Below are 26,808 nucleotides of genomic sequence, written 5' to 3'. Positions count from 1 at the left end.
CAGTGAGACTATGTTTCTTTGGATCCCTTAGATGTAAGAGAAAAAGAATCCAAAGGGAAGTAGAAATTCTCTAGGATGGTCAAATCCCCAAAAAGACATGATAGTACTAGAGCCCCCCATTCTATGAGCCTGAACACCCCAGGGTGATCTAACAGTTACTAAACTCAGATGCAGTATCATTAAGCAAGCAGCCCAGAGACCAGCATCTCAAATGGACAATTGATGAACAGTTTCAATTAAAGTATTCTAAAAAAGATCTGAAGTGGCTTAATATTGAAAATATATACCCTCTAAACACAGTCCTATATGTAGATAGACATATCATAGTTAAAGTGAAAAAATAAAATCTGTTAGTGAAATTAAGCTAGAGGAATCTTTACCAGTCTTTGCCATGTTCAACCTCACAATTCTGACCACTTACCTTAGTGTGATGGATGAGGCTGATAATGGAAAAATTATATTCACCACTAGGCATTATATTCATGAGACTGATGCGAGGGTGACTTTTCTCACTTGGAAAATTAAATTTGCCCAGTTGGAAGGATAGTGTAGAAGGGCATTACTTATAAGAACAAATATGACACAATAACAACTAATGGCTCTACAAATGGTATAGAAGCAGATTTTCTTTTTTAATTCATCTCTTCCTGCTAATGAAACTGAAGATGATATGTATTGTTTCTTGTCAACACCACTGATGTTGAGTTTTGGCCATATGCAGAAAGCCTAATAAATAAATTTGAATGAGCTAGAGTGTCACTTGATAATTATATTCTAAAAACACTGAGTTTACACTAACATGATACCCAAAAGAGATGTCTTAGGTAAATACACAACCAGAAGCTCAGCATCCACATTTCCATACTCAAAACACAATAAGGTAAAAGTCCCTTTGATATTCTTGAAATCAACAACAGAATTTACACATAAAAAGAGCTTATTATATATAAGTTTAATACATAATAAAGACCACTCATCAGTGCAGAAGAGAAATAATACACAGTAAATAATGCTGTGATAAATTTATATCTGTAGCCCATAAATAAATTTTAGATGAATAACGGTTATATGCACAAATTGAACTTTATAATACCTAGAAGAAAATATAATTATATGTAAAAAATGTACATTGGAAAAGAGTCATGGAAGTCATCTTAAAAATCATGTAAGAGTTTTTAAAGTAATAGATTCTTACACCTTTTTTCTTTTAAAAAAATCTGAGTGTGGCAAAATATAAATAACATAAAATTTACCATTTTAACCATTTTTAAGTGTACAATTCAGTGGAATTAAGTACATTCACAATGTTATATAACCATCACCACTATTTCCAGAACTTCTTCATTATACCAAACAGAAACTCTACTCATTAAGCAATAACTGCCCTTCCTTCTCTCACTCCAGCCCCTGGTAACCTCTATTCTACTTTCAGCTCTATGAATTTGCCTATTCTGTATACCTTATATATATGGAGTCATATAGTATCGTCCCTTTTTGTCTGGCTTATTTCACTGAGCATGATGTTTTCAAGGTTCATCCATTTTACAGTGTCAGAATTTCATTCCTTTTATGGCTGGATAATATTCCATTTTATGTACATTTCAAATTTTATCTATTCATCTGTTGATGGACACTTGGGTTGTTTCCACCTTTTGGCTATTGTGAATAATGCTGCTATAACATTGGTGTACATATACCGAATTGAGTCCCTGTTTTTAATTATTTTTCATATATACCTAGGAGTGGAATTGCTGGATCATATGGTAACTTACGTTTAACTTTTTGAGGGAACACCAAACTGTTTTCTGCCATAATATCTCTGTTTTCTGTTTAATTTCTGCAATGTCTGAACATAGGTGCCCCTTTTTTATGTTTCAACACATTTTTTTCCAACTTTTTCTTTTTTTTTTTTTTTAACATCTTTATTGGGGTATAATTGCTTTACAATGGTGTGTTAGTTTCTGCTTTATAACAAAGTGAATCAGTTATACATATACATATGTTCCCATATCTCTTCCCTCTTGCGTCTCCCTCCCTCCCACCCTCCCTATCCCACCCCTCCAGGCGGTCACAAAGCACCGAGCCGATATCCCTGTGCCATGCGGCTGCTTCCCACTAGCTATCTACCTTACGTTTGTTAGTGTGTATATGTCCATGATTCTCTCTCGCCCTGTCACAGCTCACCCTTCCCCCTCCCCATATCCTCAAGTCCGTTCTCCAGTAGGTCTGTGTCAACTTTTTCTTTTTTTCAATTTTTTTATTGTGGTAAAATACATATAACATAAATATATTATCTTAACTATCTTTAAGTATACAGTTCAGTGACATTAAGTGCATTCATACTGTTGTACAGCCATCACCACCATCCATCCCCCAAACTCTTTTCATCTTACAACTCTGAAACTGTACTTATTAAACAATAACTGCCCATGACCCCCTCTCCACAGCCCTTGGCAAGCACCATTTTACTTTCTTTACTTTCTTTACTTTTTTTTTTTTAAATCTCCCCTTTCCCCCACCCCCTAGCCTCTGGTAACCACCATTCTACTCCCTGTCAGTATGAATTCAGCTTTTTGTGTTTGTTGTTGGCTTTGGTGGGTTTTTTTTTGGACTTAAGTGAGATCATACAATATTTGTCTTTCTGTGTCTGGCTTTTTTCACTTAGCATAAGATCCTCCAGTTTCATACATGTTGCTGCAAATGACAGGATTTCCTTCTTTCTTAAGGCTGAATAATATTCCATTATATGTATCACACTTTCTTTATCCTTTCATCAATCAACAAACATTTGGTTGTTTCCATATCTTTGCTCTTGTGAATAATGCAGCAATGAACATGGGAGTACAGATATCTCTTCAAGATACTAATTTCATTTCCTTTGGTTATATATCTAAGTGGAATTTTGGATCATATAGTAGTTCTATTTTAATTTTTTGAGGATCCTCTACACTGTTTTCCGTAGTAACTGTACCAATTTATATTCTCACCAACAGTGTACAAGGATTCCCTTTTCCCACGTTCTTGTAAACAGTTGTATCTTTTAAGTTATCCTAACACATACTTATCCTTGTTATCTTTAACACATCCTAACAGGTGTGAGGTGATATCTCATTGTGGTTCTGATTTGTATTGCCCTGATGATTAGTGATATTGAGCATATTTTCATGTACATATGGGTCATTTATATGTCTTTAGTCCTTAGCCCATTTTCTAATCAGGTTATTTGGTTTTGCTATTGCATTATAAGAGTTCCTTATATATTGGAGATGTTAACCCCTTATCAGATATATGGTTCACAAATATTTTCTCCCATTCCATAGGCTGCCTTTTCATTTTGCTGATTCCATATACCCGACAAGTGCAAAGTGCCCCCACTGTACCAAGCTCAGAGTGTTTGCCTGGCCTACCCCGCCCCCATCTTGACATTCTCCCAAAAGGATCTGCTTTTCACACACAGTGAAAGAAGAAAGAAATGAACCTGCAATTGGGGGAAGAGCAGAAGGTGGCCTCCTCCAGACCCCAAGGCCTTTAATCAAAATCCGGGTTTACTTAAGAACCTGTCCTTTGACGCAGGCCCTGTCCCAGCCAAGACAAACCCAAGTCATGTTGATCCCCTGCTTCCTTGGGTCCAGTGTGACTTTATGCAGCACTGGCTCAGTGACTCTGAGACTCAGGATGTGAGACACCTGCTTGGCTCTTTCTGTTCTTTCTGTAGGTGGCAGTGGCAGGGGCATTATCCTTTTTCCCCCAGAGTCTCTGGGTGTGATTCTTAGCCCTGTCAATGTTTTACTCAAATGCATCCATTTATCCAATTTGAATGGTTAAGATCTGTGCATATGTATATAAACTATACCTAAAAATTTAAAAACTATAAAGAACAACAACTTCAAGTGGGGAGGAGTGGGTGGAAGTAAATGGGAAGTGGGTGGAGTTAGATGAACAAGAATGTCAGAAATTGATACGTACTGAAGCTGGGTGATGGGTGCATGGGGGGGAATCATTATAGTCTGGGTTTTTTTAAATATATATTTGAGGGCTTCCCTGGTGGCTCAGTAGTTGAGAGTCCGCCTGCCGGTGCAGGGAACATGGGTTCATGCCCCGGTCTGGGAATATCCCACATGCCGCGGAGCGGCTGGGCCCATGAGCCATGGGCGCTGAGCCTGAGCATCGGGAGCCTGTGCTCCACAACGGGAGAGGCCACAACAGTGAGAGGCCCGCGTACCGCAAAAAAAAAAAAAAAATATATATATATATATATATATATATACATTTGAAATTTACCATAATAAAAAGTTTTAAAAAGTTAAAAGATAAATACAAGTGGAGAAAAATACTTGTAGCAAATATGACTGAGTCAATCTATCAAGAGCATGCAAAGATTAATAAGAAAAACCCTACAATTTCAATAAATTACAAATGGCATTAATATATAATTCACAAAAGGAGAAATGCAAACAACTAACATATAAGGGGTTATATGTTAAACTCCATTTATCAAAAAGTAGAAATTTGAATACGATTTTTTTTTGCCTATCCAATTAGCAATAATTTTTTAATGCTCAATTCTACTTCACCCCTACCAGAGTTAGTAGAAAAGAAATTAACAGAGGAAATGAGACCTGATGATCATAGGAAAAAATATTTAAGGGATCCCTCTGGCAAAAAGAAAAAAATGCCACAGGAAATTACCTTCTCTCATACCCCAAGCTGGTTTGTTCCAACCTACAATCCCAGGTCGCCCACCCTCTGAGATGTGTTCTGGACTATATCTTTCAAATGCATAACTACCAAGCTTTATCCTTGCTGTGTTATGCCTAAATTTTAGTTCTCCACACACCTTGCCCTTACTCCCTGATCTCGTATCTCCCCGTCTTTTAGATGGAGTCCCTAACCTCTGCTGTCTAGTCTTCTAAACTTGACTCCTTTTCCCTCTAACATGATATACGTGAAACTTCCTTATATCTAGCAGAATTCCCAGTGTCAGCGCCCCCACACCCAAGCTGATACGTTTTTCTTCAAATTATAGTGGAATCATATACTCATAAAGATAACATGGCATTATCTATACCATAAAGATAGTAAAAGTAGCTAACCTTATTATATACTTCCTATGATCCAGGCAATCATGAGTGCTTTACATACATTATTCAATTGAGGCCTCATAACCCTCTTACGTGGGTAGGCAGCAGTATTTTTATTTTGCTTATGAGGCAGATGTTAAGTGACTCATCAGCCTCACAAAGCTGTTGATTCTAGCCAAGCTGATCTGACTCCAGCACACACTCTACTGCCTCCCTGGGCTTTTATGACGTAGAGCACGTCATGAAGACCGTGATTTGACCTACAGAATAAACCCCTATTATAATACAATGTAAATGCAACGTCCTACTGTATGTATGGCATCTAGCCAAGGAAATCAAATATCTCCTGGGAAACAAGTCACTACTGAAGTAAATAGAGCCTTATTTTTTATAAACCATTATTTTCTATGTCTTTTCTAGTAAAAAGAATTGACAGATACAAAACAAACAAGAAAAACCAAAACACCATACCATCACATAACACTGAAAGGCCACTGACTGAAAGGAAAACACAGTCTTATATAAAACCAGATATTAGCATGCCGGGATGCTGAGTGGAACTTTTCCTGTGGCCCAGAACTGATACCGATCTACTGATGAAATCTACAGACACTGAGTCTCCGTATCAAAAACGGGCAGACACCTTCCCTCGAGGCTTACTAGTAGCCAAAACCAACACTATGACAGAGAGCAACCCACTGACCCTCACACCTTTTCCCAGGCCATGTAAGAAGCCTGGGCAGGGAGAGCAGAGTGATCAGGGTCCCCATCCTTGCAGAGAGTACAGTACTCATTGTGAGGAAACTGCCTTTTCCCTATCCTAAAATGCCAAGTTTGTTGGAGGGAGGAGGGATGTGCTGCTCCAAGAGTTGGGAGTAACTTGCAGAAAGGGAGACTGCTGGCACCTCACTGCGCCATGAGTAGAGCAGAGGGGAGCCTGGTGAGAGAGTTCTAGGGAGGGCTTGGCCTGAAGACGGGGGCGTGTAATTGAACACAGAGACTTGTGCTCACTTCTCACTGTAGATTTCTGAAGGCAAGAGGCTTCCTGGAGTAGCCGTGTAGCAGCACACCGAGAAAGTGGAGTAGTAATCCTGGGAAGAAAGGATGTGTGGCACCTCCACCCCATTTTCACGGCAGAATGTATAGAAGAAAACCTCAGTGGTTTCCATCGGTCCACAGAAAGGACTACAGAACAGAGGAGGGACAGAGAAACTAAAAGGGCTAGCCAGATACCCAGGACAAGTGAGGTGACACTCTACCAGTGAGAGGACTGAAGACATGGACCGCAAGAGGGCTGCCCTCTCTAAGGAAGTCCTCGTTGACAGAGTGGACCAGGCTGGCCTGAACAAGAAACCATCATGTAGAGACCATTTCCTCAGCAGAGGCTGCGAGAAGCAGATAAGACCAAAGTGACCAGAGTGAGTATGGATGGGCACCTTCCCACAACTGGCAGGTGGTCAAGTAGAGAGGACTGTTGTTACCTCCTCTATCCTCTATCCAAGCACCCCTTGCCCCAATCCTAGATGGTCTACTTGACAGAGAGTAAAAGAGAAGATATCTTAGAACTCTCACTCTGCCCCTCTCCTTCTCTCCCTCTCTCTTTCTCCAATCCCCCTCCAGCCCACTTTTTGGGTCCCTTGAGCAATGGTTATGGGGAAAGTTTTAAATTGGATATGATACTGGAGTTTTAAACTGCACTGGACAGAGCTTATGCATCAAAAATGATCAGAATGTTTTGATACTTAACTAAGATGCCATTAAAGGAAGGGAAAAGAAGATTCTACAGAGTTTAGTAGAAAGAATTGACTGGAAAAAAGTTAAAGTGCTTAATATATCCCACCTATGCTGTTGATAGATCAATTACATTACACCACACTGTACTGGAAGAACTCTTGACAGATTCTTACCACTTTAGAGCACGATGTGCAAGGATGCCTGAGGTACTCCAGTACCTAACGCTAGTTTTCTAACCTTCTTGTTTAAAAAAGAATCACTTAATACAATTTCCCTTCCATGGCATTCTATCACTAGAAATCCGGGCACCAGGAGTTAAAAAAATCAAGTCAAACTAAAGACATAAGTCACATTTTTGCACATCAGATAAACCTGCAATGGGACCTACAGCCCCCTTCTCTGTGAGTCATCTTAATACTACGGAAAGCTGTGACCTTGTGTTTCCAGGAGGACCAGTCATGTGGCTCTGCTGCGCAGATGAGTCATAAGAAACCTGGCCAACCGTACTTTGACATCCTCAAACTACCTCCTTGGGAGCTGGCCATTTTATTTCCACTCTCCTTTTTTTCCCCTCATATTTCTTTCCAGAAGCCATCCTTATCTGAATTAGTATGACAAGAATATCCAGCCTGTCACCCTATTGAAAGGACAAGAAGAATTTCAAAATTCACTGTAACTACAAAGTGATTCTACTATATGATTCCTACTTTAAAAAGTAAAATGGCTTTTTTTTTTCTCCACCAGAAAGTGGTCCAGATTCTCAACAGTCTCCAGTCTCAGTTTGGTACCATAATTGCCATAAATAAATTTCTTACGCACTAAAACCAGTTTTGCCCTTTTCCCAGGAGACTTTTGTAAAGCTCAACATAAATTCAGCTATCTCATATGATGCAATTGTGATTTAGAAAAAGCCAAGACCATCATCAATACACAGTTCCATCCTCCCACACCAACAGCCCAATCTAACTGCCGCCAAGTCCCCAAACCCTGAAACTCCCACCCACAAGCTGCCAAACCCTCTGGTTGCCCTATCACTGGCAGATGCTACGATGCTCTGTCAGTAAAAGGTTTGTGAGAAGCTGAAAAGTGTACAAAATCAAAGAGAATGCAAAGACATTTTTACTGAATTCAGTACTTCAGGATTCTGGAATACTTAATGCTTAAGAATTAAGAGAGATTTGGGGATCAATATCCCTGTGAGTCTCTATTTGGTCAACTTCACAATGGCTACTACCTGCCTACCCCAAAAGGAATCAGAGGTGGCAGTTTGAGAAGACTTCGAACCTGCCCCATAAAAAATATCATATACATACAAATCTGTAAATACAAGATATTTCGATCATGAGGAGACGTGTGTGTGCCAAGGTCATTATTTCTATGTTTTGAAGTAACACGATGAACACTCAGAAGTGGAGCAAAGTTATTCTGCTAAGGGGGAAGCCAAAATCCACTGTCATTTACATGCACTGCATTGAGCTATGTCCAAGGATATTGACTTAGTGACACAGTGAGCTGAAACGCCATAACCACAGTCAGGTTACTCGTAAAGAGCTCGCTAAGGTCCTTCACCAAATCGTGTAATTTTTATTTGAATCTGGGAAGCAATCTGAGATTCTGAGCCCCTCATCTTACACATGGGAAGACTGACACCCAGGAGATTTGTGTCAAACAGCTCAGAGAGCAAAATGACTAAAATCCAGACTCCTAGATTCCAAGCCCTGTACCCTTTCAACTCCTTTTTTTTGTTACCCAGACTAATACAAACCCACTGTTCCCACATACACTTTGCCCATCCAAGTCTCACCTCTATGCTACTACCCATGTACTCCAAATCCCCAAAACTGCTTCTCTGACTGCTCGAGCTGAAACTCTCTTTACCCAATTCTTAACTCAATCCCTCCTGGTAGCACTGTCCTTTCCCTAAGACCATGCCCCTAAACCTTGGGCTACTTGTCCTTCCCAATGACTACCTCCTGTCTCAGATTTCATTCCACCCAGCCCCAGGACTCTTTCTCTAATCCCTAAACCCCAAGCATCTTTCAATCAATTCTTACTCTGAGACCTTGTATCCTGCAGTAGCATATTAGTTTTCTATTATATTGGTATTTTATTATGGTATAGCAAATTACTGCAAAGTCAGTGATTTAAAGCAACATGGATCTATTATTGTAGAGTTGTATGGGTCAGACATTCTGACATGGATCTCACTGGACTAAAATCAAGGTGCATTCCCTTCTGAAAGTTTTGGAGAGAATTCATTTTCTGGCTTTTTCCATCTTCTAGAGGTCTCCCACATTCATCGACTCATGGACTCCTCCTCCATCTTCAAAGTCAGCAACATAGCACCTCTCTGATCCTGCTTCCATCATTACATCTCTTTCCCTGACTCCCCTCTTCTGCCACCCTCTTCCACTTTTAAGGACAATTTTGATTGCACTGGGCCAACCAGAATAACCCAGGATAACCCCTCTTTTTTAAGGTCAGCTGATGAGCAACCTGAATTCCATCTGCAACCTTAATTCCCCTTTGCCACATAACCTAATGTATTCACAGGTTCTGGGCATGAGGACATGGACATCTTTGAGGGGCCATTAATCTTTCCTCTTCCCTTCAGCAACCTCTCCTCATCCCTTGACACCCTCCACCCTGATATAGAGAAGAATGGATTCTAAATCGACTGAATCCCCAAATGACCACCGGGGCTTGTGGAGAGAGATGTTCCCAGTGGTCATTTGGGGATTCTTTCCTCAGAGACCTGGGAGGGACATTGGCCAGGGCACTCCACAACCCTCTGTCTGCATAGAGCTACAGAGGGCTGAGCCTGGAAATGGAGAAAAGAAAGGTAGGACCTGGCATGGAATCCAAGGACCCAGAAAGACCAGCACACGCAGTGCTATTGCTAAGGCTGGCCTTGCTGCTGATCAAACACAACATAAACACACAGGCCACTGAATGTGTGGGTTGAGCCTTCAACTGAAAATTCCTTGGAAACAGACTTCATAGTCAAAATTATGAAAGCCATTGCATTGTCAGGTAATCTACATTTGCTTTAGGAAAAAAAAAAGTCCCAATTCAGACAATTATGGAAGACATTATGGAATCAGCCCTAGAGAGTCCTATTAACCACCTTGTAAAGACTTATTTTTCAATTTTGAAAAAATTGAATATTCATAGGAAATTGCAAAGATAGAATGAGAAATTTCAAATATAAACATATTTAAACAGAGAAGTGTTTATAGTTCTATGTCATGAGATTTACACTTTAAAAATGTAACTAGACAAATGTACATGTCTGTGTCCACCACTTGGTCAGAATCCTACAAAGATGGCAGCAGCACTGCATGGAATTGAAGGACTTACCTACCAACAGGCCTTGATCGGGTGGCTTCTACGAATCCACACAACCCTAAGATATAGTATGCAGTGAAGCACAGAGAACTTGACAAGAGCCTATATCAGCAGTGTGAAACCACAGGGAACTCTCAGTCCTTGAGGCATACCTGCTGAAATGGGGAAATTCTCTTGAAACATTTTCAAACGGTTTATGCTCAGTGTATGGGAACTGTCTGACAACTTCAAAGATGCCAGCCATCTCTGAGAAGAAAGATAGGAGAGCTGACTGAAATACAATCTTAAGGTCTCACTTCTCTCCATCCCAGGAAAGAACTCAAGAAAAATCCTCTGAATCAGTCCCACAAAGTATCACAGAATGTTAGACCTACAATGGCCCGTAGAAACTTCCTAGTTTGGTCCAATCCTTTTATTTACAGATGAAAACAACCCTGAGACTTGGGATAGGGAAAGGGCTGCTCAGTCATACAGCTAACTAGCGGGTGTGCCAAGATTAGAACCTAAGTCTTCTATCTCCCAAACTGGCATGTTTTCTTGTGTCCATATTATCCACCTTCAAATATATACTCTGGAAATTCCAACATGATTTTAAGTAAGGGGATAATATGATCAGATGAGTAATGCTGTGTGGAATAAATATGAGGGGGGCAGACGTTGATAGGAGGAGACCAGTAAAGAGGCTGTTGGAATATACTGAAGACTATATATCATGGTGGTTTCAACTAAAGTGATGGTGATAAAAGTGGAAAGAAGCAAAAGGATTCAAGATATATGTTGGAAGTACAGTCAGAATCAGCTGAACTCTGTCATCTGGGTCATCAGTAACAAATTTCTGACCATGAAATAGACCAAGGTGAGTAACCTGTAGGAGGGGTCATACCTGAAAACTTGGCCTTATTCTCACTGTTGTTATTAGGACCCAGTAACAGCTATTTAGTTCAGATGGTCCCACTTGTCTTGGCAAGCAGCACCTACCTGGCTAGCACATTTACAGTCCCAGCTTCCCCCATGCACTTAGACAGGTTCCTGACTAGAAAACTGATACACAGACTGTGCCCCAGGATTAGGTTTAACAGTACACTGGGTTTGGGGTACTGGCATCTCTGTCTGTATCAGCTCTGCCTTATCTGCTTGTAAGTTCTTCTACTTGCAGGTTCAAGTCAGCCCAGATTTAGTGGCACATTAAGAGCTTCCTACCCCGTGTGCCCAGAAAGGCAAAGCAACAGCAACCTTGATGCTGGTGTAAACATCAAATGAAACCTGAATCACCCAAACATTCAGCACACAGCTGGTTCAGGAATATACTCCCTCTACACTAGATCCTCTGGTTTCCCGCCAGAGCTGGAATCCTAACCAGTTCACTGGGGAACCTCTGTGAACTAATGACCTCTTCTCTAATGTCTGTAGTCCTTTCCTGAGACTGGCTTTCTACACCCCTCACTCTGTCTCCCATACTCTTCCTGGGCTTGCAACCCAGACACACACAGACACCAAGAACAATTACTGACCCAAAGACCTGCTGTTGCTCTCTGCATGTTTCTCTTGGATTCAACGGGGAATCAGATGCGAGTTGGTTTTACCACATTCCCCCAGGCTTAGCTTTGGTTTTTCCATTTAAAAAGTCTGCCTTGTTTGTTTATTTTATAGTGGTAGAGGGAAAAGAGAATGGTCAACTCTCAAGCACTCCTCATTGAGATGTAAATTCATGCAACCACTTTGAAGAGAAATTTGGCAAAATCTTGAAGAGGTAAAGATGCACATATCCTATAATCCTATCCCTAGGTATACGCCCGAGAGAAGTGGATAATAGACCCACCAATAAAATAGTGGAAGATTTTTCAGAGCCGCTTTATTCCCAATAGCAAAACTGTAAATAACCCAAATGTCTAACAAAAGAAAGGATAAACAAATTGTAGGATAGTCATAAAATAGAATATTAACCAGGAATTTAAAGAAAACTTACTTATATACAATATTAGTGAAGCTCAAAATATTATGTTCAGCAAAATAATCCAGACCCAAAAGGTATATACTGTATTATTACATTTACAAGAAGTTTAAGAATGGGCAAAACCAAATCTAAAAGGTCAAAGTAGTGGTTATCTCTGATGGGACATAGAGAATGGGGTTATTGACTGGAAAGGAAATGGGGGAACTTTCTAGGGTTTTAGAAATATTCTATATTTTGATCTGAGTGTATACATATATGAAAAGTCATAAAATTGTACACTTAAATTTGTGCATTTTACTGTGTCTAAATTATACCTCAAAAAGTATGAAAATAAAAATAACAGTAATATGTTATCATTATAGAATGTTTTAAATAAAGATAAGCAAAAGGAGTAAATAAAATTGTTCACTCCCACCAGATATAGCTACTGTTAAGTACTTTTTGTAGCCATGTATTTTTTTTTTTTTTTTTTGCCATACGCAGGTCTCTCACTGTTGTGGCCTCTCCCATTGCGGAGCACAGGCTCCGGACGTGCAGGCTCAGCGGCCATGGCTCACGGGCCCAGCCGCTCCGCGGCATATGGGATCTTCCCAGACCGAGGCACGAACCCGTGTCCCTTGCATCGGCAGGCGGATTCCCAACCACTGCACCACCAGGGAAGCCCTATGTATTTTTTTAATTTACAAATCATGCTGCTTTTTAAATCAGTTGTTTTCTATTGAACATATTTATTATTTAATTGTTTTTATGAGAAGTGATCTTCAAACTTTTTAGTAGCAAAAACCTTTCCTGAAACAAAATTTTATGTGAACCCTCAATATACAAATATTGCTCTGCTTAAAGGATAATTAAGGAGTCACACCTGTCTGTGAGTCCTACTCTGTGTCCACCTCTGGCAGCCTCGTAGCCATCTTTTTTTTTTTTTTTTTTTTTGCGCTACACGCGCCTCCCACTGCCGTGGCCCCTCCCGCCGCGGAGCACAGGCTCTGGACGCGCAGGCTCAGCGGCCCTGGCTCACAGGCCCAACCGCTCCGCGGCACGTGGGATCCTCCCGGACCCGGGCACGAACCCGCATCCCCTGCATCGGCAGGCGGACTCCCAACCACTGCACCACCAGGGAAGCCCAAAGCCATCTTAATAGGACCCCAGCAGTCTGAAAATCACTATCTTGGTTCCATTTGTAATGAATGCATTCCAATTCATGAATGACCCACAGTTTTGGTAACTCACATGGTGATAACACCTGAGTATTACCACTTCTTCTCCTTTAGACCACAAAGAAAGTTCTGCAGTTGTCTAATGAGAACCAACCACATTCACTCACATCCCTCAACATGCCTCAAGAAAAGATTGTTTTGTCCAATCCTCCAATAAGGCCTTTTTAAGGTAGATAGGTGCGTGAAGCCGAAAGAACTTGTGAGGTCTTACAATGGAAAGGGAGGGAATTGCCAGCTGGGAAATAGATCCAGGAAAGGGAAAGATAGATGGTGAGGAAGAAGATAAAGATATCTGGTTTGGTTTGTAAAGATAAAGTCCAAGAAAAAATATGAAAGAAATTTTGGACAAAGAGGTAATGGAGCTAATTGGAAGCGACTGCAGAGGATGGAAAAGATATTGTAAGTTGGAGGAATTTGACATCTTCAGAGCAATTGGAACAGGAAAGCTCCAAAATGCTTTTTCCTAGGTAATTAACTAGTACCCACCCAATGCTATTTCTTTATAATACAGCATCTTTCCTGTTATATGAATTTATAATGAATTTATAACTTCATTATATGCTAATAAATTATATACACTTGTGACTGTTTCTAGACTTTTGATTCTATTCTTGTGATCTGCATATCTATTTCTGAACCAGTTCCACACAGAACAAATCATACTTTCACCATATGTTTTAATAACTTACAGGGCAAGTCTCCCTTCATTACGTTTTTAAAATATTTTTTAGATATTTTTAAATGTTTGTAATTCCATCTAAACTTTAGAATCATTTTGTTGAATTCCCAAAACCTGTCCTTTTTATTTTGGTTAGAAGTTATAGAGTAATTTAGAGGAAATTCACATTTTTATCATTTTGACTCTTTTCATCCAGAAATATGGTCTGTCTCTCCACTTATTCAAGTCTTCTCCTGCCCTCGGGAAGTTTTGTTGCTTTCTTCATACAGTCCTGCATATTTGTTAAATTAATTCCTTGGTCTCTATTTTTTACTGCAATTGTGAAAGAAATCTTTTTTTTCTATATAATTTTCTAGCTGGTTTGTGTTGGCATTTATTAGTTTGTATTGGTTCATATATGCATGGGAAACCAACATGCATTATGTATATACGTATACACATACATGTGTATATATGATATGATATGTATGTATATATATGGGCACACACACACTAACCAGACTGCCTATCAAAAATTCATATTAATTCTAAAAGTTCTTCATTTGTTTTGCTTATATTTCCTAAGTATTTTCTGGGTAATGATAATTTTGTCTTTTCCTTTCCAAAATATATACTTATTTTTCTGTTTAAAACAATGGCTAGGAACCCCCATAATAATGTTAAATATTTTCAGTGGTATATGGCACCTTTAATTGAATGTTTCTAAGTTCTAATCATTAAATGTTTATTCTTAGCTTCTCATGATTAGGCTTTAGTATGTTAAGAAAATCTCCTTAGTAAGTCCTACCTTACTAAGAGTTTTATCAATAATGGATAGTAAATTGTATTAAGTGCCTTTCTGGCATCGTGTTTGTTCCTCTTTTAGCCTATTTAATATAATGAATTACATTAATAAATTTCATGTTGAACTAACCATAAATTCCTCAAATAAGCCCTACATTACATGGTTATAGTATAATATGTTTAATTACATCGATTTTCATAGGTTAGATTGATACAGTTGTGTGTGTACATTAGTTTTGTCAGATTTAGGTATCAGAATTATGTCTGCTTCAAAAAATGAATTGAGGAGATTTCTATACATTTCTAATATCTAAAATACTTACTTAACAAAAGAAATATCTTTTCCTTGAACATTTCCAGGAATTACCCATAAAATCATCAAAGCCTCATGCTTTCTGGGTGGAACAGATCTTTGACAATCTTTAAAATTCCTTCTGCGGGTCCTGGTATATGCAGGTCTTTAATTAATTTTGGAAACTTGATTTTTTTTTCCATCCATTTTATCATGACTTTCAGATCCATTAGCTTGAAAATGAGCATCATGTTCACTTGTGACTTATCTCCCTCACCTCTGTGGTTTCATGCTCATTTACAATTCTGTGGTGCTGGTTTTCCTTTCTTCTTCTTTGGCCTTAGTTAGAGGTTTTGTTTGCTTTTTCTCAGTAGATTAAATGGATTTATCATTTCCCTTTATGTTTGCCAACTCTGTAATTTTTGCATTTAACTTTGTTTCTATCTCCTACATCCTCATTTAATAGAACATCCTCATTGTTCTATTTCTAATTTCATCAATCATTTATTCTTCCCTTTTTCATATATTTATATGTTTAAGGCAACAAATCTGCTAAGTACTGCTTTGGCCATACCCTTAAGTTTTTAGGAGCAGTTTTCATTGTCATTAATATATACATTTTCTCTTTGTCCCAAAAGTGATTTAGGAGAATGTTTTTTGATTTATTCAAGAGTTTAGATTTTTTGGCTTTAATCAATTTCATTGTTATGGTATTGTAGTCAGAGACTGTGGCGTATACATTTTCTGCTTTTAGAAATTTAAGTTTTCTATTTGGCCCATTATATAATCACATTTTATAAATGTTTAATATGGACACTGGGAAACAATGTATATTGTCTCTTTGTTAGGGCATAGAGTTTAATATATATCATTAATTTTTCTCAACTGAATTTTATATATCCTCATTTCTTTATCCATGTATCTTCTCAATTACTGAGTTGCAGTTACTGTGATCATCTCAAATCCCCCTAGTATTTGCAATATTTTGGTTTATATAGTTCAGTGTTGTACCCTCCAGATATAAATATCTCTTATAAATTCTACCTTTTATCACTACAAAATGCATTACTTTGTTTTATTTAATATTTCACATAATGCTTTTGCCCTGAAATCTATGTCTGATGGTACTACCACCCATTCGTTCTTTACTATAATTTTTGCCCAACTTCAAATTTAACACCCCTTGCTCACTGTTATAATGGCATACAGCTAACTGTTGGCTTGGTTTGTATAGAGGTAAAATATACATACAATGAAATGCCTAACCTTAAGTGTACATCTTTTTATTTTTTTAAGTCTACATCTTCATAAGTTTTGATAAATGTACCAATCCATGTAACTACCACACCAATCAAGATATTGAACATTTCCATCACTCCAGAAAGTTACCATATGCCCCCACAGGCAACCACTGTTCTTATTTCTATCAACATAAATTTTCCCTCTTCTATTATTTTATATAAATAGAATCATTCAGTATGTTATTTTGTGTCTGGCTTCTTTCACTGAACATGATGTTTGGGGGATTTGCTCTTATTGCTGCATATATCAGTAGTCCATTCTTTTTTCTTGCTGAGTAGTATTCTTTTATATGAATTATACCATAATTTATCCTTCTGTTGATGGATATTTGGGTTCTTTCCAGTTTGGAGCTAGTATAAATAAAGTTGCTGTGAATATTCTTTTGCATGTCCTTTTGTGGGCATATGTTTTCATTTCCTCTGGATAAATACCTAGAAGTGGAATTTCTGGGCCACAGCACAGGTATATGATTAATTTTTCAAGAAACTGCCAAATATTTTCCAAATGATTGTATAATTTTGTACTCCTAACGGCAGTTTCTCCACATTCTCACCAGCAGTTGGTGTTGTCTATCTTTTTAATTTTAGCCATTATAATGGATATGAAATGGTATCTCATTGTAATTTTTTTTTTTTTTTTTTGCGGTACGCAGGCCTCTCACTGTTGTGGCCTCTCCCGTTGCGGAGCACAGGCTCTGGATGTGCAGGCTCAGCGGCCATGGCTCACGGACCCAGCCGCTCCGTGGCATGTGGGATCCCCCCGGACCAGGGCACGAACCCGCGTCCCCTGCATCGGCAGGCAGACTCTCAACCACTGTACCACCAGGGAAGCCCCTCATTGTAATTTTAATTTGCATTTTCTCTGAAGACTAATGGTAATAAGTAATTTAATGTGCTTAATGGCTATTTGTACACATTCCTTTATGAACTACCTGCTCAAGTCTTTTGCCCATTTTGTATGGAGTTGTCTATTTATTATTGATTTGCAGGAGATATGTATATTGTAAACATTTTCACCCAGTCTGTGTCTTCCCTTTTCATTTCTTGTTGTGGTAACTTTTGATGAGCAAAAGGTTTGAATTCCAATTTATCAATTTTTTTTCCTTTCTATTTAATGCTATTTATGCTCTCTCTGGGAAATCTTTGCCTAACCCAAGTGTGTGTTTTCTTCTAGAAGCTTTATAGTTTTTGATTTTACATTGGTGTTGATGATCTACTTCTTAAGTATTTTATGGTTTTCGGGGTTTTCTGATATAGAATTATATTCTTAATTGCATTTTCCAATTGTTTGCAACTGATCTATAAAAATATAATTGAACTTGTTTCTGTGGTCTTTCTAAATGCATTTATAAGTACCAGTAGTTGTTTTACAGATTCCTTAAGATTTTCTAAGTACAGAATTATGCCTTTTGCAGGCTTTATATCTTTTACTTCTTTTTCTTGCCTCATTGCAATGGCTAGGAGCTCCAGTGCAACATTAAATAGAAGTACTAAGAGAGGATATCCATACCTTGTTCTCAGTCGTGAGGAAAGGCTTTCAATATTTCAGTGCTAAATACGATGCTGCTACAGGTGTTTTATAGATGTTCTTCAACAAGTTAAAGAAATTTCTTTCTATTCCTGATTTGCTGAGTCAAAAATTATTGAATTTTGTGAAATGCTCTTTCTGTATGTATTGAAAGGATTATATAGGTTTTCTCCTTTATTATGTTAAAATGTGAAATACATTAATTTTTGGGTTAAGCAATTTTGTTTCCTGGACTAATCCCCACTTGATCATGATGTATTAACATTTTTATACAGTCCTGGATTCAACCTGATGATATTTTTTAAGGATTTTTATTTCTGTTTTGGTATCTGGATAATACTCACCTCATAAAATGAGTTAGAAAATGTTCCCTCCTCTATTTTCTGAATTTGTTTAACATTCATATTATTGCTTCTTTAAATGTTTGATAGTATTCACCAGAGAGACCATCTGGGCCTGTAGTTTTCTTCACAGGAACGTTTTTTACCACACATTCAAAATTTTAATTACATATAGGGCTATTCAGATTTTCTATTCCATCTTGTATTAGCTTTAGTAAGTTGTGTTTTAAAGAAATTTCAAAACATCTAATTTCTTGAATTTACTGGCATCAAATTTCCATAATATTTCTTTATTAATCTTTCAATGTCAGTATGATCTATAGTGATATTCCTCTTTCATTCCTAATTACGGTAATTTCTGTTTTCTCTCCTTATCAGTCATGGTAAGAGTTCATCAATTTTATTGTACTTTCAAAGGAAAAACTTTTGGCTTTGTTAATTTTCTCTATTAATTGTCTCTTTTCTATTTTTCTATTTCTGCTCTTTATTGAGTTGCTTTGGGTTTAATTGGTCTTCTTTTTCTAATTTCTTAAGGAGGTTTGGAGACAGAGCAAGCTATGAACGAGATTTATGTGTGAAGGACACCAAATTCAAGCCTGAGTATCACTTTCTCTTGAAGTCTTGGAGACGACCTCCAGGTGGCAGACACACACACACACACACACACACACACACACACACACACACACGATACTTGGTCTCTAGTAGCAGATATTCAGATGTTCTTCATCTTTGGACACAGATTGAGTGTTTCTGCATATTGCAGTACATCGTTTGTAATCCAGGGCCAATCAAAGTCCTGAAGGACCAGTTTGACTGCTTTGAACATGTCTGGACAGTCTACTGGTGCATCATCATGGCCCAGACTAACATAAGTCTGGACTTTCAGGCAAGGATAAGGTCCTAAAGTTTAAGCCTCTGTTTCGCATTTCTAAAGGTTTTCCTAGGAAACCAGTGAAATGAGAGTTGCCTCAGTATCACTGTCTACCTATATTTGAGTTCTTTATAGGTACCAGAATTATGAAGGTTATTTATTCTGGACTGTGGTCCCAGATATCTACAGCTACAATTTTTCAGGTTTTAGCACCCTGATAAACAAGTGATGTCAACCAATTTGAACTAATTAAAATTCTAAAACGTTATCAGGTTATCAGAGTGGTGGGAGAAAAGGTATATGCGAGGGTTGAAGTGAAAGAAAACAAGGGGAAAAGATTATTACAGTTTCAAATATAACTGACGATGTAAGCAAGGGGTTCAAAAACTGGAAACTAAGAGAATTAGATATGCTGCCCTCCAGGATGGAAGTCTGTGGAAGCCAGTGATTTCCAAGGAGGCTTTAGACCTAAAAAGTGGGTTGTTTGGTCTTTCCGGATATCTTCTACTTTCCTCAGATTATTTTCTCCTACCCCTTTCTAACAGTAAGTAGTATGTCTTCCTATGATCTGTTTATTTCCCTGATGAACTTAAATCTGTGGAAACTTTTCCATTGTGAAGTCATGAAATTGCAAAAGAACTTGGAAAAAATAACCAATCCCATTGGAGATAGACCTGCCTCCAACCCGGAGATCTCCTCCCGAATTTGTGGGGCATCCATTCAGTTTCTTTACCACCAGAGCTATATTCAGGGTAACTGAATAAATCTAGAAGTTGTGGGAGCTCTAATGTGGCAGTGGAGGTGAAGGTGGGGCCCACTTGCTAAGAACAGTCTGCTCTCATAAAACATTTAAAGCAAGGCAATATTTTTGCACATTTTTCTGTAATTGAATATCATTAAGATACTGAATATACAATGCATCTTGTTTTTTTTTATTCTTTCAAAAACTATTTATTGAATGCCTACTATATACCAGGCATTGGGCATTGTGCAAGGGATAGAGGGATACAATGGTGAGCAAAGAAACAGAGAAAAGAAAGCTAAAATACAGTCATGAGTGGAAAGGGTAGGAATGGAGGTGGAATGTTGGTGTGCTCCTTTATTACCAAAGACTTTGCATATTCTTGGGTCCTTGAGTCAGAAAAAAGTAGTTACGCTGGATCCCTCTGACATGTATAGCAAGGAGAGAGAGAGTGTGTGTGTGTTTGTGTGTGTGCTTGTGTGTGTGTATGTGTGGTGGTGGTGGTGGATTTTGGAGAAGATGAGGGACCATAAGGAGAATACCTCAATTTCTGCCCAATAGAAGTGGGAGGATGGAATCACTGATGTTCCAGAAGCTAAGAAAGGAAAAATGTAAATTATTTTCTTTACGCATGTGGTTTGCACAACATCCTCCAACATAAGACTCCCACTTGGGTCCTAAAGTTGGAAAAATTAGGGAGTATGGAGATGGTGAACAGAGCAACAAGACTTGACATGGTATTCCAGGTGTCAGCACTAGTAGATCAACTCCGAGAGTGAGACCTTTGTAGGATATTCTTCAGGTTCATTAGCCATGTGCATTATAAATCTGGAATTAATGTCATTTACCTAAATTATAGAGATGTATTTCTCACGTAAGTCCCTATACGCAGGCAAGGTAGCAAAGAAGAGTTCTTTAAGTGGGGATAATGTGAAGAGCCCCTAAGAAGAATTCCCTACCCTAAATCGTATTTCCCATGTTGAATGAAACTCATTTTGTTCCACTGCTTAGAACCCATCTTTAATCATCTCTCTATAACCACAAAAGCAGTTATAACATAGTATAGTAAAGATTCTGAAATAAGATTGCCTTGTTCACTGTGGGCTTCACCACTAATTGCTCATGTGACTCTGGGGTATGTTTCTTAATAGCTAAGAATTACATTTATTGAGCATGCAATCACTTAGCAACTACAGAACCAAGCACTTTACATGTATTTACATGTGTCATGAATCCTCACAATACCCTATGAGGTATGAGGTAGGTAACATTATTATCATTATCATCATTATCAGATGAGGAAATTGAGGCAAGTATGTAACTTTCAGGTCCAAAACTAGTAAATTGAGGAGCTGAAATTCAAACTTAAGTAGTTTTAACTACTATACTACAGTTCCCTCACTTAAACCCTCTAAGCTACTATACCTACCTCAGGCCATAGTTGTAAAGATTAAGTAAGATAGTGGTTGCAGACTTGATGGAGTGCAAAAAGTGTTCAACACTATTATTATTTCAGATAAATCGATTCTTTAAAAAAAAAACTGGAGCAATACCCAGCAAATCCAATTCTACCTTACTGAGCCTCTATTATGTATTAAGCTCTGTATTAGGTGCTAAAGTGATATACTGATGTATAAGACTTGATTCCTGCCCTCAAGAAACTCACAGAATTTAAGGCTTACTCACATGTTCCCCACATAAAATCCTTCAGGAGCTCTAAGTTGCTTTCAGAAAGCTCATATCCCTACCTTGGCACAAAAGACCCATCAGGATTCTACCCCTTCTAGCCTCTCTGGCCTCATCTCCTGCCACTTCCCCCATCCACACTTCAGCCTAACTGAGCTACTTATCATTCTTCAGAAGTACAAGACATTTCATATCTCCATGACCTACAACATGCTGTCCAACTCAAATCTACCTGGAATCCGCATCCCCTGCTAGATTAGATGCTCCCTCTCTGTGCTCCCACAGAATCCTGCACACACTCGCTGCACTTATTACATTGTACTGCAACTGTCCTGCTCATCTGTCTCCTCCACTATACTGTAAGCTTCCTGAGGACAGACTGCAGTAGTGGTGTCCTATCCTAGCTCCCAAAACAACATAAGTGTGGTAGGCATTCAATGAATGTGTATAGAATGAACACATTAGTAAACTATAATTAGTGCTCTAATGGAGGTATAACAATTTAATGGTAGAGTGAGTAAAGAGTGAAACACATTGGGAGGGTCTGCAGTGACTTCTTTAAAGAGGCAGCATCTGAATTGGCTCTTCATGGGAAGGTAATGCTTTGGCAACAAAACTGGGAATTTCAGAGAACCCAGATCATCAAATCTATTCTCAAGAAATTTTCAATTAAAAAAATCTTACTGCTGTACTATAAAACTCTTAGAGGAAAACATAGGAACGCTCTATGACATAAATCACAGCAAGATCCTTTTTGACCCACCTCCTAGAGAAATGGAAATAAAAACAAAAATAAACAAATGGGACCTAATGAAACTTTAAAGCTTTTGCACAGCAAAGGAAACCATAAACAAGACAAAAAGACAGCCCTCAGATGGGAGAAAATATTTGCTAACCAATCAAGTGATAAAGAATTAATCTCCCAAATATACAAGCAGCTCATGCAGCCCATATCAAAAAAACAAACAACCCAATCCAAAAATGGGTGGAAGACCTATATAGACGCTTCTCCAAAGAAGATATACAGATTGCCAACAAACACATGAAAGGATGCTCAACATCACTAATCATTAGAGAAATGCAAATCAAAACCACAACGAGGTATCACCTCACACCAGTCAGAATGGCCATCATCAAAAAATCTACAAACAATAAATGCTGGAGAGGGTGTGGAGAAAAGAACCTTCTTGCACTGTTGGTGGGAATGTAAATTAATACAGCCACTATGGGGAACAGTATGGAAGTCCCTTAAAAAACTAAAAATAGAACTACCACATGACCAAGCAATCCCACTACTGGGCATATACCCTGAGAAAACCATAATTCAAAAAGAGACATGTACTACAATGATCATCAGAGCACTATTTACAATAGCCAGGACACGGAAGCAACCTAAGTGTCCACTGACAGATGAGTGGATAAAGAAGATGTGATACATATATACAATGGAATATAACTCAGCCATAAAAAGAAACAAAATTGAGTTATTTGTAGTGAGGTGGATGGACTTAAGAGTCTGTCATACAGAGTGAAGTCAGAAAGAGAAAAACAAATACCATATGCTAACACATATATATGGAATCTAAAAAAAAAAAGTTTCTGATGAACCTAGGGGCAGGACAGCAACAAAGACGCAGACGTAGAGAATGGACTTGAGGACACAGGGAGGGGGAAGGGTAAGCTGGGACGAAGTGAGAGAGTAGCATGGACATATATACACTACCAAATGTAAAACAGATAGCTAGTGGGAAGCAGCCACATAGCACAGGGAGATCAGCTCAGTGCTCTGTGACCACCTAGAGGGGTGGGATAGGGAGGGTGGGAGGGAGGGGATATGGGAATATACGTATACATATAGCTGATTCACCTTGTTATACAGCAGAAACTAACACAACATTGTAAAGCAGTTATACTCCAATAAAGATGTTTAAAAAAAAAATCTTACTGCTGCAAGTAATGTTATCCACTCCCAGTTCTTCTATTTGCATTTCTTCTCATTCATTCATAACCAAACCATGATGATCACATCAAAAATACAGGGATGTGTACAAGGAGGATTGTAGCAAAAGGATAGAAATGGGGAAAGGAAAATAGTTTGAAAAGTAGGAGGAAATGGCACTAAAATTAAAATACCAAGCTGATAGGAGTGTCTCACCTGTATCAGATCAGGGACTATGTCATCAGCAGTTTGATTACTCTTACATTTATTTAACTTTATGTCATTTTTTTACTACATAAATTTCTATAACAGGCCCACACTAACTTAAGATGCAGAGACAGTGATCCCTGAAGGCAACCAGTATCATTTTAGAAAGGAAACCTTTTGACCCATGTACTCTGCACTCCACCCAATAAGCCACTGACATTACTAAAGAGTCAGTGGATCTGATACAGTATTAAATACAGGCTGCATCATGCAACAAAATTCACAACGACTGTACTCATTGTATTCCCTGCTTTAAGCACCAACTCAATATTTAATGCACACCTGTTAATGGGAAAGACACTGTTGTTGGCACTGACAGGGATACCTGGATTAATCTGGTATGATCCAGACCCTTAAAGAATGCACAGAGTAGGTGAGCCAAATGTGTACATGATAATGCAATTCAGAGTGTCATAAATTTATGAAAAATGTAGCACAAAAGCAAAAAAGAAGCATTCATTAATCTTAACAGGAAAAATGGAGGAAGATTTCATGGCAGGGTTAACTGGGACTCCTATGAAAAGTTTTCATTGTATTTCTTTTTTTATTTTCATAATTTTTTAAAATTACAAAAGTGATATATGTTCATTATTAAAAAAATCAAAAAATACAGATAAGCAAAAACCACAAATAAACCACTATATTTTAGTATATGCCATTTAAAATTTTAATTTATTTATAAAAATAAGAAGATATTTTACATTCTTTTCAGTAAGCAGCTTTCTTCAGGCAACAATATATTACAACCATCTTTCCATGTTATTTACTATACTTCTGCAACTGACTTTTATATTTAAAAGGTGCATATCACAAAAAGAGTACACAGTAAAAGCATGTCTCCCTCCCACCCCACCCCCATTATCTTATAGTTTTAAACAGAAGCAACCACTGTTACCAGTTTCTTGTGATGGTTCCACAAGTAGTCTATGACTATATGAGCATAAGTGTATATATTTCTCTTTTTAAATAAATGGCAGCAATGCACTCAGCTTTGTACCTTGCTTTTCTCCCCTTAGGCAGTATACTTATCATTGCCTTGTTCCTCCTAATGGCTGCAAAGTGTTCCATTATACAGATATATAATAACTTATTCATCTAGTACCCTTTGATGGACATTCAGAATATTTCCAACCTCTTGCTATTAGAGTATTACTAGACATATCCTTAAAATGTAAACATGCACACATTTGTGAATATATCTGCAGAAAAATTGCTAGAAGTGGAGTTTTAAGGTCAAAGGATATGTATATTTTTAATTTCGTAGATATTACCATAGTGTCCTCCATTCAGACGGTCCTAATTTCTACTCCTGCCAGTTACAAATGAGAATGCCTACCTGTGGCTATTCCCTACCTGTGGCTGCCCAGCAAGATACTATTTTCCATTCCCCTCCCTGACCACACACAGACAGGTGAGGTCACTTGTCTGGTAAATGGAATAAGGAATGTGAACAGAAATGTGTGTCATATCCAGGCCACAGAAACTGAGAAGAGAATATGCATTTTCCACCCTTTCTTTGCTTTTCTACCAGCTGGAAACAGAAGATTTCAAGGCCTTAGGGAAAGAGAGAGTCACATGATGCAAGGAACCCAAGTTCCTGAATCACCACATAGAGAAAAACTGTCTATCAACCAGAAACATCCACATTGGACTATTACATGAGGGCGAAATAAATTTCTATTGCATTAAGCTTCTAAAATGTTGGTGTTTGTTATAATATCTTGCTTTATGCTAACTAATATACCAAGAAACCCCTTTTTATATAAAACACCAGATCCACAGTCCAGAGGAATACACATGGGAAATGCTGCTTAAGTATTTCAACGTTAAGTATGAAAATGCCTATTAAGAAAGTATCCTTCATTTCCTGGATTACCAAGAGCTGTTTTTTGTTTCTTCTTTTTTTTAAATCAAGAATGGGTATTGATTATCAAATACCTTTACAATGTCTGTGGAAATGACCCTAAGATTTTTTCCTTTTACCTATTAAAGTGAGATATTGCATTAATATTTCCTAATGTGGAAATAGCCTCACATTTCTAAAATAAATTGGGTTTACTTGGTTATGGTATTTTTATATGATATTGAATGCAAAAAATAACCAGAACAAAATAATATACTGGGAAATTCTTTAAACATGATTTATAAATTTTAAATTTCAATTAAGGAAGTAAAAAGTAGAAGAGACCTTTCTGAAGAACAAATTTGCTATCTGGAAAAGCAAGTGAATGAGTTAACACACTATCCAGGGCAAAAATAAAAAGAAATGGAATTCCTGAATGAAAAAAACAAAAAAAAAAAATAGAAACAGAAGGCAGGCCTAGAAGGCCTAAGCGGAAATAAAAGAAGTTCCAGAGGGAGAGCAAAGACCATACTGGAGAAAGCAATAATCAAAACACAGTACAACAGAATTTAAAAAAAAAACAAAAAAAACCACACAATACAAGAAAACTACCCTCAGGAGGAGACTAGAGTTGTCAGAACAAAAGCATTCACTGATTGCCAGTCAGGATAATTGAAAAAAGGCATACATATAGATATATCCTCATGAAACTTCTGAAGTTTAAGAATAAAGAAAAAATATAAGCTTTCAGAAAGAAAGCACAGGTTACTTACAAATGAAGGAGCACGAGGCTGGCAATGGGCACGGATAAGAACGTAGGCTCTGAAGTAAGACTACCTGGGTTCAGATCTTGGTGTGAAGTTGGTCAAGTATTTAACTTCTTTGCGCTTCTGTAAAACAGGGATGATGATGGTACTTAGCTTCTAAGGTTGGTTGGAAGCAGTATTTGAGATAACACACAGAAGGTCTGGCACATCATTTGAGTCACCCAATTCCTATCTGTTAACACTGAAAGCTATATCAGAGACTCAAAACTCTGCACACTTTTGAGAGGACAAAAGCCTGCCCCCTCCCCAGAGCTTAATGTGTGGCACTAATGACCTGAAGAGCTGGCTGGACTAGCCCACCAGAATGCCTCTAGTGGTACCTGAGCTCCATGCTAGTGAGAAGTGAAATGATGGGCGAAAGGAATCTCACTG

At 38.1% G+C, this 26,808-nt stretch overlaps 1 long non-coding RNA gene across 4 annotated transcripts in view; it reads right to left on the bottom strand.

Moving 5' to 3' along the window:
- Positions 1-26,808, bottom strand: part of LOC137227638 (uncharacterized) — a 619,814-nt gene that overhangs the window by 571,893 nt on the left and 21,113 nt on the right. For all 4 annotated transcript variants that reach the window (XR_010944939.1, XR_010944941.1, XR_010944942.1 and 1 more), the window contains exon 2: positions 26,383-26,499. This is a non-coding gene — a long non-coding RNA (uncharacterized lncRNA). The remainder of the gene's footprint in view (positions 1-26,382; positions 26,500-26,808) is intronic.

The sequence above is a fragment of the Pseudorca crassidens genome, chromosome 7, assembly GCF_039906515.1.
Source record: "Pseudorca crassidens isolate mPseCra1 chromosome 7, mPseCra1.hap1, whole genome shotgun sequence".
In the NCBI taxonomy this organism is placed as follows: Eukaryota; Metazoa; Chordata; class Mammalia; order Artiodactyla; family Delphinidae; genus Pseudorca; species Pseudorca crassidens.
Note: the sequence above shows the minus strand (reverse complement) of the source record. Positions and strands in the feature narration are given on the sequence as shown.